Source organism: Hermetia illucens, chromosome 6, assembly GCF_905115235.1.
Source record: "Hermetia illucens chromosome 6, iHerIll2.2.curated.20191125, whole genome shotgun sequence".
Classification (NCBI taxonomy): domain Eukaryota; kingdom Metazoa; phylum Arthropoda; class Insecta; order Diptera; family Stratiomyidae; genus Hermetia; species Hermetia illucens.
This window is the reverse complement of record NC_051854.1, coordinates 47,019,531-47,031,962: the sequence shown is the minus strand read 5'-3', so window position 1 is coordinate 47,031,962 and position 12,432 is coordinate 47,019,531.

Sequence of the window (12,432 nt, the reverse complement as noted above, 5' to 3'; positions counted from 1 at the left end):
GGGGTCGGCTCGTCGTGATCGGCTTCGCCATTTGGCTCTATCGAATGCCTGATCTGGGTGCAATCTCGAGGCTTTCAAATCCCCATCCAGCGTATCAAGCCACCGTTGCTTAGGTCTGTCTTTTGGTCGTTTACCATCGACTTCGATGTTCAGACCAATCTTGGCAAGTGAATTCTCGTTTGCACGAATTGCGTGACCATACCATCGAAGACGCCTCTCTCGCAACTTTTCCACGATCGGTGCAACCCCATAACGATCGCGGATATCCTCATTTCGGATGTGATCTAAACGTGTGACACCACTAGTCCAACGTAACATCTTCGTCTCCATTACCGCAAGACGCCGTTCATTGTCTTTTATGGTTGGCCAACACTCCGAACCATAGAGAGCGACTGGACGGACGACATTGCGGTAAATTTTAGATTTGAGACGTTCGTTGATACGTCGATCACAAAGGACACCAGTTGTGGAACGCCACTTCATCCAGGTTGCGTTAATGCGTGAAGCAATTTCATAACGCAGCTCTCCATTGACTGATAGCGTTGACCCGAGGTATTTAAATCGCTCAGTTCTGGGCAGATCACTGCCGCTGACAGTGATTGTCCCTGTTTCATGGGGATCGGTCGTCAAAAATTCAGTTTGGTTTAAATTCAATCTGAGACCGTGTTGCATGAGGCGATCATTCCATTTTTGAACAAGTTGCTCGAGATCATTTTTGCTATCAGATGCTAGGAAAACATCATCTGCATAAACCAGTGTGTAGGGCGCTGGACGTTGGATATCCCGTGTGACGGTGTCCTTAACAAGAACAAAGAGGAGTGGTGAGAGGGCACTTCCTTGATGAACTCCAACAGAGACACGAAGCGGTTTTGATACACCCGCCATACTTCGAACTTTACTTTTCGGATCGTGGCAGAGCAATTGAACCCAGCGCACGAGTTCTTCTGGCACGAAGTGTTGTCGTAAAGCATACCAGATGAGTTCGTGTGGTACACGGTCAAACGCTTTCTCTAGATCCAGAAAGGCAATGTAAAGAGGGCGATGCTTCTCACGGTGTTTCTCCATGAGTAACCGCGCAGCGTGTATTGCGTCAGTAGTTCCGCAGTTCTTGACAAATCCGGCTTGATTCACGGTTATTTCAACGATTTCGCGAATACGGTTGTCAAGAATGCGTTCAAAAATCTTCATGGTATGGGAAAGTAACCGGATCGGACGGTAATTTGAACATTCTGCTGGACTACCCTTCTTCTTCCATATTGGAACAGTGGTACTTTCTTGCCAGTCAGATGGTGTCCTTCCTTGCTGAATAACCCGGTTAAAGAATTCACTGAGCCACAGTGTTGGGTCCCAGCTCTTCGCTTTCCAGAGCTCAGATGCGATGTCGTCAGGTCCTGTTGCTTTCCCCGATTTCATTTGTTTTATTGCCTCCTCGACTTCAGTTGCGCTGACTGGTGGAACTGCTCCAAATGTCGGCAATGATTGTGGAAGTGGAGGATGAGCAAATTCTTCAGTTGAAATCTGCTCGAAGTATTCTCGCCATCTATCCGTTGCGGCTCGACGGTTGGTAAGCAAAGTACCGTTTTTGTCATTAACGCAACAGAACTGCTCGATATCCTGTGTGCGTTCGTTACGGCTTTCAGCAAGTCGATACAGATCTCTCTCGCCATCCCGAGTGTCTAGTTTATCGTAAAGATTTTTGAAATGGTTCGCTCGGGTGACAGCGACGGCTTTCTTTGCTTCCCGGTTTGCATTCTTATAAATTTGCCAATTAGCAGGCGTTTTATCGTCGAGAAATTTGTGGTAGAGGCGTTTCTTTTCACGGACCTTCATTTCAACATCATCATTCCAAAGCCAAGTATCTCGGTTGATGTCCCGCTTATCCAGCTTGGTGACCCCGAGGGTTGCAGAGGACGCTTTGTGGATCGTGTCTTTCATTTGGTTCCACGATTCCTCCACATTCATAATGGTCGGCAACCGTATGAGTGTGATCGTTTCTTCTTTCTTCTCACCCAATCGTCCCCATTTGATGCGCCGCGAGCCAGTGCGTTTCTCACGCTGTTTTATCGGTGGCTTAACTTGCAAGACCGCAATCAACGGCCGATGTTGAGGTTCGATGGACTCATAGGGAACGACTTTGCAATCAGTGACAGTGGTAAAATGTTGGCGTCTTATGAGAATATAGTCGATTTGCGTTTTATTGTTCCCACTATAAAATGTGGGAAGGTGAGACAATTGTTTGATGAACCATGTAATCATAAGTACAAGGTCATGGGTGTCCGCAAAATCGATTATACGCTCGCCACTTTCATTGCGCGCTCCGAACCCCTTTCCCCCATGGCACCTGTTACCGTCTGCCTTTTCACCCACATGACCATTAAGGTCGCCGGCAATGATTATGTAATCGTCAGCAGGCACGTGACAGGTCTTTTCATCGAGAAGTTGCCAGAAGGCATCTTTCTCGGCATCAGGTCGACCTGTTTGTGATGCATACGTGGTGAAGAAGTGAATAGTGCGATCAGCTGATATAATGGTGAGCTTCATCAGCCGATCATCAAATCGTTCGACTTCTTTAATGGCATCACGGAAACCCTCTGAGATGGCAATGCCAACACCATATTGAGTGTGTGGGTTACCAAAATAGAGAAGTTTGTAGCCATTTTTACCGCGTTCGCGTTCAATGTCGCAGCTTTTGGAACCAGACCATCGGGTTTCTTGCAGAGCGCAGATGTCAATGCACCTTTTCCGAAGGGCTCCTCCGTCTTTCCATTTAGGGTACCAACATTTAGCATGCAGACACATATTTGTTTTGTTCGTTGTGTGCGGACTAACTTGCTTACGTCCTGACGCCGTCCATGCGTCAAGAACCCTTGCCCATTTCTCGACAGGACCGGGGCCCGTCCTGCCGCGTCGACTGAGGTGGACGCCCTAACATTTCTCCGAGGCTTGTGACTCAATCCGATCATCATGTTTGTAACGACATTGTATGCATTTTCTTGGTCGACTTGTCGCGGGGCCTGCCACCAAGAGAGATCAGGTAGGATTTAGCATAGTAGAATAACTCCAACTATACTCTATTTATCTCTTTCCCTGATTTCAGCATTTTATTTTTGTTTTACTGAGGATAGTACAGAGTACGTTGCCTCAAAACCCTCCTCCTTTACCTGGGCTTGGGACCAGCATACTATGTTAATAGCATGGCGGATTTATTTATATTAATTAATTAACACAATATAATTTAAAACTCGGTCATGTTATTAATATAGTATGCTGGTTCCAAGCCCAGGTAAAGGAAGAGGGTTTGAGGCAACGTACTCTGTACTATCCTCAGTAAAACAAAAATAAAATGCTGAGATCGGAGAAAGAGATAAATAGAGTGTTGTTGGAGTTATTCCACCATGCTAAATCCTGTCGTTAGAAACAAGATGATCGAATTGAGTAACAAGCCTCGGAAAAATGCTAACGCGTCCACCTCAGTCGATGTCGCAGGACGGTCCCCCGTCCTGTCAAGCAATGGGCACGGGTTCTTGACGCATGGACGGTGTCAGGACGTAACCAGGTTAGTCCGAACAAAACTAATATGTGTCTGCATTCTAAATGTTGCCAGCCTAACAGGAAAGACCGAGGAACTCGCAAGAGCCCTTCGGAAAAGACGCATTGATATCTGCGCTCTGCAAGAAACCCGATGGTCTGATGCCAAAAGCTGCGACATTGAACGCGAACACGGTAAAAATGACTATAAACTTCTCTACTTTGGTAGCTAACACATTCAATATGGTGTTGGCATTGTCATCTCAGAGGATTTTCGTGATGCCATTAAAGAAGTTGAACGATTTGATGATCGGCTGATCAAGTTCACCATTATATCAGTTGATCGTACTATTCAATTCTTCACCACGCATGCACCACAGACAGGTCGCCCTGATGCCGAGAAAGATGCCTTCTGGCAACTTATCGATGAAAAGACCTGTCACGTGCCTGCTGACAACTATATCATCATTGCCGGCGAATTTAATGATCATGTGGGTGAAAAGGCAAACGGTAACAGGTGCCATGGGGGAAAGAGGTTCGGAGCGCGCAATGAGGGTGGCGAGGGTATAATCAATTTTGCGGACACCATGACCTTGTACTTATGAATACATGGTTCATCAAACGACTCTCTCATCTTCCTTCATTTTATAGTGGGAACAGTAAAATGCAAATCGAATATTCTCATAAGATGCCGACATTTTACTACTGTCACCAATTGCAAAGCCGTTCTCTATGAGACCATTCCACCTCAACATCGACCATTGATTGCCGTCCTGCGAATTAGGCCACCGATAAAACAGCGTGAGGTACGCACTGGCCCGCCGCGCATTAAATGGTGGCGATTTCGGGAGAAGAAAGAAAAAATGATCTCACTTACGCGACTACCAACCATTACGAATGCGGAAGAATCGTAGAACTAAATGAAAGACACGATCCACAAAGTGGCCTCTGCAACCCTCGGGGTCACCAAGCTAGATAAGCGGTACATCAACCGATATACTTGGCTTTGGAATGACGATGTTGAAAAGAAAGGTCCGTGAAAAACAACGCCTCTACCACAAATTTCTCGACGATAAAACGCCTGCTAATTGGCAAATTTATAAAAATGCCAACCGGGAGGTAAAGAAAGCGATCGCTGTCACCCGAGCGGACCAAAAATTTTTACGATAAACTGGACACTCGGGATGGTGAGAGAGATCTGTATCGAATTGCGAAAAGAAATGAACGCACACAGGATATCGAACACTTCTGTTGCGTTAATAACAAGAACGGTACTTTGCTTAACAACCGTCAAGCCGCAACGGATAGATGACGAGAATACTTCGAGCAGATTTCAACTGAAGAATTTGCTCATCCTCTGCCGTGTCTCTGTTGGTGTTCATCAAGGAAGCGCCCTCTCACCACTACTCTTTGTTCTTGTTATGGACACCGTCACACGGGACATCCAACGTCCAGCGCCCTACACACTGGTTTATGCAGATGATGTTTTCCTAGCATCTGATAGCAAAAATGATCTCGAGCAACTTGTCCAAAATTGGAATGATCGCCTCATGCAACACGGTCTCAGATTGAATCTAAATAAAACTGAATTTTTGATGGCTGATCCCCAAGAAACAGGCACAATCACTGTCAGCGACAGTGATCTATCCAGAACTGATCGGTTTAAATACCTCGGGTCAACGCTATCAGTCAATGGAGAGCTGCGTTATGAAATTGCTTCATGCACTAACGCAACCTGGATGAAGTGGCGTTCCACAACTGGTGTTTTTTGTAATCGACGTATCCGACGTCCTGTCGCCCTCTATGGTTCGAAGTGGTGGCCGACTATAAAACACAATAAACAGCGTCTTGCGGTAATGGAGACGAAGATGCTACGTTGGACTAGTGGCGTCACACGTTTTGATCATATCCGAAATGAGAATATCCGCGATCGATGTGGGGTTGCACCGATCGTGGAAAAATTGCGAGGGAGGCGTCATCGATGGTATGGTCACTCAATTCGCGCTAACGAGAATTCACTTGCCAAGATTGGTCTGAACATCGAAGTCGATGGTAAACGACCAAAACGCCGCCCGAAACAACAGTGGCTTGATACGCTGGATGGGGATTTAAAAACCTCGAGATTGCACTCAGATCAGGCATTCGATAGATCCAAATGGCGAAAAAAGCCAGGCTACCTTGAGAGCGAACAAGTTGTTGGCAGCGAATCTGTTCGTATCGAGGACATAAAAAATCATTAAGCTGACGGTACGAGAGACAGTGACAACGGTGGCGGTGGAAATGTCCCAGAAGAGGATGCTAACCAGGCTGATTGCAGTAGTGACAAGTGCGGCAATGATAGCCTTGAAGAGGGAAAACTGGGTGAGTTTTTGCTCTATGTATTAAATGTATGTATTAAAAATTAAAAAAGAAAAACAAAAATGAAGAAAAAATGACATCTTATGAAAAGAATAACACAAGTAGGACTGGAAATTGAAAAAATGGTTCAACCGTAATACCCGAAATAAAGAAAAGAGGGAAAGGGGGCCCGCCATTAATGTATATGAATTAGGTGGTAGAGATTTAGTCACTCTACTTAATGGGAGCGCGAGGCTCTCGAATTTTATTATCAAAAAGATGGGAACCGGAAGAGTCCAAAACGAATCTAGAAAATAGCGGATTACAAGAAAGCGCTGGACGTACTCAAGCGAATGAAGGCTCCCCCCTTCACCTACACCCGAAGTCAAGTTCCTCTCAGTGTCGCGTTTTAGTACAAGGAGATCCGTTCTGGAAAAATTAATTCTGCCGCATTTCCTCGTGCAAATAAACCCGCAGAGCCGGGGAAGCGCTCTGATCGGCATCAGGTCGCTTAATTACCAGGCAATTCTGGCGAAATAGCCCAGTGCCGAAAATGCTAGCGCTATGGTCACTCGGCAGTAAATTTTCAAATAACCTTGTGGAGTGTAAAGTGCGAGAAAGGCCATACCGCAGTCGAATTTTCGCTGACTGGAGCAGAGGACAAGGAAAAAATCTTCTGTGTCAACTGCGGAAGCGGAGGACATCCGGCTTCCTACCGTGGATGTCTTGCATATCGCAATGTTAAGACCCTGCGAACAACATCAATCGGCAAGTTGACTATAAAGTCAAAACTGGCGGTGGTCAAAGGGCAATGTAGGTCCCAGGGCGAAACGTGGATTGGTACCCACGATGGAGCATAGAACCTGGGAAATGCCTGCAGAACCAACAATAACAGCTCTACTACCAAACCCTATCTCCACCTCCACGTGGTGACCGCTGGGAGCTCTTTCTTAACGAAAAGCTGCAGACGGAGAAGGATGAAGGCGAGTCTCCCGCGCCTAAAAACGGGACAAATTGTTCCAACTGGTCCTCCAGGTTGGGGGTTGGGTAGGCCTGACAACCCTACACGGAAAGCCGAAGTTACAAAGCCACAACAGGAGCCTCGTACTGGACGGATTACACAACGACGAACCCGGCAACGATAAAGGAAGAACGATTTGCGCATTTTCTCATGGAACGTGCGCTCCCTGTACAGAGATGAAGCTGATGAGCACCTAGCCGATACCCTGTCCCAATATAGGGCTGATGTAACAGTGTTAAAGAAGTTGCGTTGGACAGGGACCGGTTTCCTGGAGAAGAGCCGCTACACCATATATTATAGCGACCATCCAATAAACCATGTGCTCGGAGTAGGTTTCTTAGTCAGCCAAAAAATGAAACTTGCTGTTATCGGCTTTTAAAATATAAGCGAACGGTTATGCACAGGCAAATTTATAAATATAAGCCTCATTAACGTTCACGCCCCTTTAGGGGAGACTGCAGAGTCGGAGAAGGATACCTTCTACGAGGCAGTAGAACGAACCCTTGAAGCCTCTCCCAGATATGATATCAAAATCATACTTGGGGATTTTAACAGCCAAGTAGGGAAGGAGCCCATATTCAGGCGATACGCCGGATCCCATAGCTTACACCAAAATACAAATGATAACGGACAGTTCAGTGTTCAGTTAGCAGCATTGCACGAAATGATTGTACCTGGTTTGTGTGGAAAGCGGTTTACAAACATACGTGGGCCTCTCCAGACGGAAACACTTTCAACCAAATTGACCACGTGTTGATTGAACGCCGCCACCTCTCAGCCTTGATGGATGTCAGAACATATAGGGGGGCCAATATAGACTCGGATCACTATCTCGTTGGCATGGTGCCCCGAGCTCGAATAACAACACCACCCAGAATCCCCTCTGACAATCACTGAAGCCATCCACATCATAGCCCTCCGCGACACCTATAAGAGGGAAATGGATGCCGCAATAACCGCAGTCAACAGAGGACCTGGAGATGAAGCATCAACAAATGATCTTCACAACCACTTGAAGGATGTTATCATTGATACGGCCACAAACATACTTGGACCCAGTCGCAACAGGAGTCGGAACGACTGGTTGGACGATGAATGTAAGCTAGCAGCGTAGCGGAAAAATGCTGCATACCGAGTACCGCGTTCTTTGAGAATACAACATTGCAATCTCAAAGAACGCGGGCACGCGCAGCGACTTATCACGAACTCCGTCGAGCGGAGAAGCGACTTCCCAAACGGAAAAAGGAAGCCTGGGAAAACCAACAGGTCTGTGAACTCGAAAAGTACAGGGAGCGACAGCACCAGGCGCGGAAGTTTTACCAACAAGTCAGCAGCCTTACACACCTCGATGCATATCCTGCCGAGACAAAGAGGGAAATCTGGTTTCGGACAAAATGGGCATATTGGAGCGATGGGTTGAGTACTTTGATGAGCTACTGAACAACAAGAACATCGGCGAATTGGAGGTCCGGCCAACTGAAGACGACGAACAAATACTGCCACCACCAAGTATAGGAGAAACAGTCCGTACAATTCATCGGCTAAAAAACCATAAGTCGCCAGACGATGGAATTACAGCCGAATTGGTTAAATATGGAGACGACCAGTTACACCAAGTGGTTCATCAACTGATGCTCAAGGTATGGGACAGCGAATCAATGCCTGACGATTGGCAACGAGGCATTATCTGTCTCCTTCATAAAAAGGAAGATTTTTTTTTTTTGTGCGTACACGGAGGTGGAAAATCTTAGAAAGACACATCCGCCGCAGCTCCGCCGCCTGAACGGCGGAACAACAGCGGGCGCGTGTGGGATTCACACCCACTAAAAACCACCCCCGGTCTCTCCAGCCCCAGCCTCGCGGGACCACCATTGAGGTATTACTTCGCGGGGTAGGTTTGCTCTTAGGCACTCATCCTTCTCCTATTTGCAGCTTTCCTCCTTCTTTGTTCCTTCAGCAACTCCTCCTGCATTTGGATGCCACTTCTCCTCGGACTCCAGCATCTCAGTAACCAAGCTCTCCGGGGTCCCGCTCCTGCCCAGCACCTGGTTTAAGCTCCTTCTCTCCATCGCAAATCGTGGGCAGTGAAACATCACATGCTCTGGATCCTCCGGTATGCCATCGCATCTGGGACAGTTCAGAAAATCATCCAACCCAAAGCGGTGCAGATACTGCCTGTAGCAACCACCGTGTCCCGTGAGGAACTGGGTAATGTGGTAGTTGGTCTCCCCATGTTTTCGCTCAAGCCACACCCTAATGTTGGGAATGAGCCTGTGCGTCCACCGACCTTTCGCAGACTCGTCCCATCTGCGTTGCCAGAGATCAAGCGACTCTGACCTTGCCGCACTTCTACGCTGTGCATGCCCCTCCATATGTCTTGCATTGTACAGGACACTCATTTCTTTGGCCAGAATGTCATCCGGGATCATGCCTGCCACCACCAATACTGCCTCATCTGATGTGGTTCTAAAAGCACTGCAAACCCTCAAAGCCATCCGCCGGTAAACGGAGTTCACCTGCTTCCGTCTCTGAGAGTTTGCAAGCGCCTCTGCCCACACAGGCGACGAGTAGAGCAGGATGGAGCGCACCACTCCGGCTAGCACCAACCTCCGGCAATGTTTCGGCCCACCAATATTTGGCAACATTTTTGCAAGTGCCGTGGTGGCACTGGCTGCCTTTTGGCATGCATACTCTAGGTGTTCCCTAAAACTCAATTTGGTGTCAATTATTACCCCCAGGTATTTGATAGTCGGCTTTGATACGACCGTATGTCCACCGACCTCCACTTTTACAGTGTTATTTTTCCTGCGTTTCGTTATTAAGACCGCTTTCGTTTTCCCGTCCGCCAAGGTCAGTCCGGCCTTTTCTAGCCAGGTCTTTACCGCTCTCACTGTTTTTGTTGCGTAAACCTCCACATCTTCTGGGTGTTTTGCTGCAACAACCACAGCTAGGTCATCAGCAAAGCCGACAATCGTAGTCCCCTCTGGGACGGGAAGAGCAAGCACCCCATTATACATGATATTCCACAACAGGGGACCAAGTACCGATCCCTGTGGTACCCCGGCTGTGACAATGTATTCTTTGGGGCCCTCATCCGTCCCGTACCAGAGAGTCCTCTCTGAGAGGTAGTTTTCCACCAAATTCGCTAAGTATCCGGAGACACCTATGTCAGCCAACGCCTCTTTAATTCTATTCCAGTTGGCCGAGTTGAATGCGTTTTTGACATCCAACGCCACCACGACACAGCAGCCGCCAGAAATCAGTGCACCTTTTGCCAGGTTTACCACCATGCCAATTGCGTCGACCGTAGAGTGGGCGCGTCGGAAACCAAACTGGCGTTCCGACAAACCATTGCTGTTGTAGATGACTCTCTCCATCATCTTCCCCATTGTATCCAACAGGCAGATAGGACGGTACGACGCTGGGTTTCCAGGTGGCTTGCCAGGCTTCGGAAGCAACACCAACTTTTGCTTTTTCCACTGGGCAGGGAACATTCCTTCTTTTAGGCACGCCTCAAAGGTGTTGGCGAAAAGGTTGGGCCTAGTCTTCACTGCCAGTTTCAAAGCTCGGTTGGGGATGCCATCCAACCCTGGGGCCTTGTTGTCACCGAACCTACCACATATTTCCCGCAGCTCCTCCACAGTTACAGGCGGTATTATGTCGTCATTTAGCTGGACAAAAATTTGCCTTCCCCTATTTTCGTGGTGAGGGAACAGAGTGGTAACAATCTGTTTCAGGAGGCGCGGACAGGTCACCTGGGGTGATTTCCGCAGCCTTTTCATCACCACTCTGTAAGCCTCGCCCCAAGGGTTTATGTCGGCATGGTCGCACAGCTGTTTGAAGCAGTTCTTTTTGCTCCTCCGAATGGCTTCCTTTAGGCGGCCACGCAATTGCTTGTGTGCCCCCTCTCGACCGTCGCCACCGGGTTTTCCCCTGAGCCTCTGGCAAAGCCTCCTTGCCCGAAGACATGCGGCTCGCAAACTTGCGATTTCGTTGTTCCACCAGTAGTTGGGTTGCCTACTGGGGAGCAATCGCATTCTAGTAGCATCGCATGCTTCCGTCACCCATCGAGTGATCTGGGTGGCTTTCTCTCCAGCCGTACCATTCTGGGATATGTCGGATTTGAGCACCGCGGAAAACGTGTCCCCCTCGAAAGCTTTCACTGTCCAGCCAAGCATACCACCCGGCATTCTGCGAAAACTCTTTTTCGAGCTCGATCCGCCCTTGATCTCTATGCAGATTGCCTGGTGGTCGCTGTGAGTATAGTCCTCACTGACATGCCAAGCGATTCTACTGGCTAAAGTGGCACTCACGTATATCAGGTCCACTATAGACCCCAGGCCCCTTTCCCGGAAAGTGTACGAAGACCCAACATTCGCCAGTACCACGTCCAGCTCCGCGAATGCTTCGAGGAGAACACGTCCCCTGACATTAGTTACCCGGCTGCCCCATTCAAGAGCCCACGCATTGAAATCGCCTCCTATTATGATCGGCCAACGTCCTCTTGCATCCAAAACAAGAGCAGCAAGCATCCGCTCATACTCGACGAGTGTAGCGCTGGGTGGAGCATAGCAGCTGTAGATGTAGATGCCCTTCACCTTCGCTCTGATGAAGCCCTCCTCCGGGTGCTCCATTATTTCCTGGAAGGCTTGTTCTCCACAAGTCCACAGCGCTGCTTGGCCCGTTTGGTCTTTGACCCAAACGCTACCACCGCGGTTTCGGTATGGTTCACTTAGTATGGCCACATCGATGTTTTTCTCGCGGATGGTTTGCGCGAGTAGATCCTGCGCCGCCTCGCAGTGGTTGAGGTTGATTTGTATCAACCTCATCTGCGATTTGTGCTAAGGGCTCTCCTGTATTCCGGGCACCTGCTGCTGCCTGCAATGTGCCGATGGTCCACACCCTCCTTTCCTTTGCACAGTAGACAGTTTGGGTCAGCTCCGCAGTCCTTGCTGATGTGGCCTTCCACTCCGCATCTCCTGCATTGCTTTGACCTGTCATTTAGGTTAGTGCATGACTTCGCAATGTGACCAAAGCCAAGGCATTTAAAGCACCGTTTTAACGCCACTTGTTCTCTAAGGCGACACATAACCCAGCTTATTCTCACTCTCCCTGCTGCTAACAGTTTGAGTGCGTTCTCCACTGGTAGGCTGATGATGGCGGTTTGTGTTCCCCCATAGGCTTTCCTTAGCGTTTTCACCACTGACTCTTGTAGTCCGGCAAGATCGAACTGTTTCTCCAACGCTTCGCGAACCTACTCCTTCGTCGTGATTTCATCTATATCTTTGCAGATTATAGTGATCTCCGGCCTGCTAGCTCTTATGTCGGCTTCCTGCCCTAAAGTCTTCCCGATTTGGCTTAAGAATTTGTTCGCGGTTACATCCTTGGATTTCTTAAGTTCCAACATAAGATCTCCCTTCTGCGACCGTCTAATACGGCTGACGTTGTCTCCCAAATTGGTGAGTTCGGGGTCTGCCTTCACTTTCCTGAGAATGTCGGCGTATGACCCTTCGCCTCGTTTCGAAATGAAAATCACCTCCGGTCTA